This window comes from Pomacea canaliculata, linkage group LG7 (assembly GCF_003073045.1).
Source record: "Pomacea canaliculata isolate SZHN2017 linkage group LG7, ASM307304v1, whole genome shotgun sequence".
NCBI lineage: Eukaryota > Metazoa > Mollusca > Gastropoda > Architaenioglossa > Ampullariidae > Pomacea > Pomacea canaliculata.
The window spans coordinates 5808867-5813338 of NC_037596.1; positions in this window are offsets into that span (position 1 = coordinate 5808867).

Sequence of the window (4472 nt, forward strand, 5' to 3'; positions counted from 1 at the left end):
GCCCACCCCTGGTGTAAAGGATATTACAGAGAGTGTGGCTCAGTTCAGCAAACCTATGCCTGTCTTCGAAACATCGCTTAGGTTTGTGTTCAAGATACGATTTTTTCCCAGAAAATGAAACAGCTGATTTGAAACCAAAGCAATCAAGGTCATTGCAGTCTACATTATATTATTATTTAATCTCTTTTACTAAGCGGAAACATAATTTTTCCATGTGATTTCTGATGATGACTTTTTATCATGAAAAATATATTATAAAATTTGATAATATTTATTGATTCAACTAAAAAAAGCTTACTTCTCCCTTATTTAGCCACTGAACCTCCTGTTGCTGTGTTACTATATGAGTGGGTGTGTGCGCACATGTGTGTGTATGTCGCCAGAATCTATTCCCTTTAATCTCCTACATAATCTTCCCTATAGTGTGCTGGTGTCATCATACCTGTAATTGCCCTTGCGGATTAATAAAGTTGTATTGTATTGTATTATTTTTTTTTTTTCATCAGTTTCGAACACGCACATCAAATGTGCCCTCACTGTTGTTTTTAGCATTGTGTTGGATAAGAATACGACTAGTGATGTGTTTGTGACTCTGTCACGATGTTACTTGTAGAATGGCATAGAAAGCTGTAGATGTTGTATCTGGTGCTTGATCTTTGTTCAAGCTTTTTACCAGCAGTCGTAGTTGGTTTTAACAGCTGATGCTTTACAAAGTGTGGACTACTGGAGGAATAACATCTCTTCGTTTTATGGAAAATCCAAGACATAGATTCAAGGAACTGCATGTGTGAAATGTTGAAATGTTTTGAGCAAATTCTTGAGTACGATATCTGGACGAAAATCAAAGGGCACGTTTGAGCAAAGCAGAGATCAAAGTTAATCCATTGGGGATTGTAGCCGGTATCTTTAGGAAATAACAATGAATACGAACTCCATCTGAGGAGGACATTCAGCAACAGCACATTGTGTCCTGATCTATTCTCTTTTACCCAGGTTTGCATCTTTCCTCTTCGAATTTCTCTGAACTGCTCTTCCCTTACATCCCAGCTAGACAACTCCGTTCCTCGTACGATGATCGTCTCCTTACTCTTCCTGTCACCAAAACAACATATGGCCACAGCATTTTTAGTTATTGTGCAGTGAAACAATGGAACTCTCTCCCTTTCCATATCCGCCACCTACCCACTATTGAATCCTTTAAACGTGCACTGAAAACACACCCCTTCCGTAAACATTACTCCTAACAACCTTTCCCATAATGCTAGTCCTTTTTCACACCCTCCCTGTTGTTATTATGTTACTCTCAGCTCTTGTTCTTGTTATTTGGTTCCTCTTTATGTTTTCTGTATTTGATTTTATTCTTCATTTAGTACAGTTGTTTATTCTGTTATAGTTCATATGCTATTTGTTTTCCTGTCCCTCATATGCCGTCCATGTTTAGTTCTTGCACTAAGAGCATGCTCCTTAAGAGTGTGAGTATGCACTTTACAAAATTTTGTATTTATTATTATTAATTTTGCTCATGCAGAAGAAGCTCTTTTAAGAAATATAGCCCTTTCGTCACTTCCTGTTTCCTTGAAAAATCCAGGTGATTTCTGAAAAACATTAACATTTTTTGTGCCTCTTCATCATAAAATACCACAGGAATATGTTTTTTTATATTCTATTTTCAGCGATTTTCGCTAAGCAGTCAGGCTAACCTTTACCACGGCATGGATAGCCAAGTTGATTAACACTTTCTAATACCAGATGGTTTGATAATTTACCAATTTAACCTAGTCATTTTGACCACACATTGATTAAATCACTGCAAAAGTTACAAATACCCCAGTATGTTTCAAACAACACAAGAAAAAAAGATTTATTTATTTATTTATCCCCTCTGCAGGACAACTGGTTGAGTTGGTATGGTACAAGGTAACAGAGCAGGTTAGGGTTAGGGTTACTTCAAATTTTAGTACAATTCTGGGCGAAACTGTCATAAAGTCACATAAAACAATCTTTAAAAAGTTGTAAAAACTTATTTAAAATTAAATGGGGTGCCAACATTTCAATATAACAATCATATGCAGGAAACATGTGGTCAAACTAGCTCTTAGCTTTGGTCCAAATAACTCAATTGTGAAGTTGACTTGTGAAAGAGTTTAAACTGACTGTAGACTACATCAAAGGCACCTCTGAGCCTTTATAAAATGGGATATGTAAGTAATTACTAAGCAAACTTTAAAGGTTAAATATTCTACAATTGGATACCACTGTCATGTGTTTGTAGATGCTAAGTATTCTCTTTGGACTTTCAGAGCTGTTTCAAACTGATGCAGGTCCAGGCCATCAACACATCGAACCAACCTTGCCTTCAGAATTAATCTGTCTGGGGCTCTGGTACTTTCTGTCTGCACTTCACCAACAAACTGGAAAAGGCTTCCCATTCTAGCTGTGAATGGTTCCACAAATGACGTGTCAATAAAAATATGTAAACTTGTCTTTGGATCAACAATCTTTGCTCTGCACTGACTGACATCATGAAAGTCTAACCTGCAAAAAAAAAAATTTTTTTAAATTAAGTAATAAAAGATACTAAATACTGTAATAGGACAAATGTACACTTACATTGCATAAGCATGATGTATTTCACACACACACAACACTCTGCTCCTGCAGAGGATAAAGAGATTTGTAGGTGAATCGAAGAAGCACAAGATCAGAGGAATGTCACAGAGATTTATAACGAAGATGGCAGACGAAGACTGTTGTTTTCCTGCTCACAGCCATTTTTTGAGCAACTACTTTTCTCTTATGCATGACGTCTTTTTTCTGCTTCAAGTGATGTGGAACAAATAAAGCACGCAAAACGTCAGACACATTAAGACACCATTTGTACACAAAACAAGACATGACCTACCACAACTCATTACAAATAACAAGGTAAGAAACTACTGCAAAAGCTGATCAATAATCACTATTTATTTACACCACCTACACCGAAACTAATGTAGAAATTAGGAATGCTTGAATAGATGCCTACATTTGTGCAACAGTTAGTCCCTCAAGAAATTTATAGATAAGAAATAAAATGCTTTGAGTCCAATAAGACAAATGTCTTTGAATGTTTGACCAGCTTTGGCAAAAGGTCTTTGTGAAGGACACGTACAACCAGTGGTTTGGGGGCAAATGTTTGGGCACAGACTGCTGGCAGTCAGATGAGACCAACACTTAGGCCTTTGTATAAAGTTGTAGGATGTCAGATCTTGGTGAACCTTTGGACAGCCAGCATCTGAAACCATGCTAAAATTCTTAATGTCAACTGTACACTTGCAATAAGTTGTTTTCTTTTTTTTTTTTTTTTTGTTCTTTCTGGCAAGTCATTGGCTTCCACTTCTCATGCCTAAGAGATAATAAATTAAAATCACAGCAAGCAAATAAAGCCTGATCTTTTGTACCTCTATCAGCACAAAAACTTAAATCATTGGCTCCTTTTCTTTGTGTAGATAGTGAAACAGTGCATTTGACTAGTGGCCTCATTCTATAATGCAGAAAAATTGTCAGCAAGTCCAGAACTATACATGTGATTCAGGACATCAGAACTTTGGTCAAAGTGCTAAATTTAGACTTGTTTGCCAATACAATGTGACTTTAGTACACTTCAGACGTTTGATGACTCGGGATTTTGCCTGGTTAAGAATGGCATTCATAGAAATTCAGGAGTCGTGAGAAAAACTTGATCTGATGCACAGTAATCTTCCGAAAAAGACTCGGTCCTATGACTTCTATTTCGATTGGTATGGTTTATATTTATTTGAATCACAGCCACTGCTATAAATAAATCATTTAAAGACGTATTTAGAGTTTTGTCCCATATTAAATGCGTACCTTCCAGTCACATTAATAGACTTTCCATCATATACTGAAGAGAGGACTTGCAAGCTCCAGAGTTCTGGAATTAAAAAAGTCTCTCCAGGCGGAGGAAGATTTCTAGCCTCCATAGTCCATTACACCACTGAGCATTCAAACTGAATAAGACTCCACGTTCGTGTCTCAATTCTTGTTGCAGTCGAATAAAGGTTTTGAAATCACAAGAATTCTTGCTTCGACTAGAAACCAACTTCTCGAGTTACCGCATCGTATTCGATAAAAACTGAGAGTGGGTAATACCGTTATTTAATAACAAGAAAAACTTGGATCAGAAACTAGTAGCGTTTTAAAAACTGAATAACACATAACACAAACCGAACAAAATATAGCTCTGACTTAAGTTTTGGAATTTTATTGTGTAAAACTTCAACTCCGAGACACCATTTATACAAGCTTCGCACCGATTATCAACTGGTGATTTCATTTGTTAATATCTTATATATTTGAGATTTACATTTCAAGTGAAAAGTAGTCAAATTAACATATAAGATATATATTATATTTCAAATTTTACTGGAATAGCTAATACTGTTATTCGCATTCCTCTACCGAACGTTACT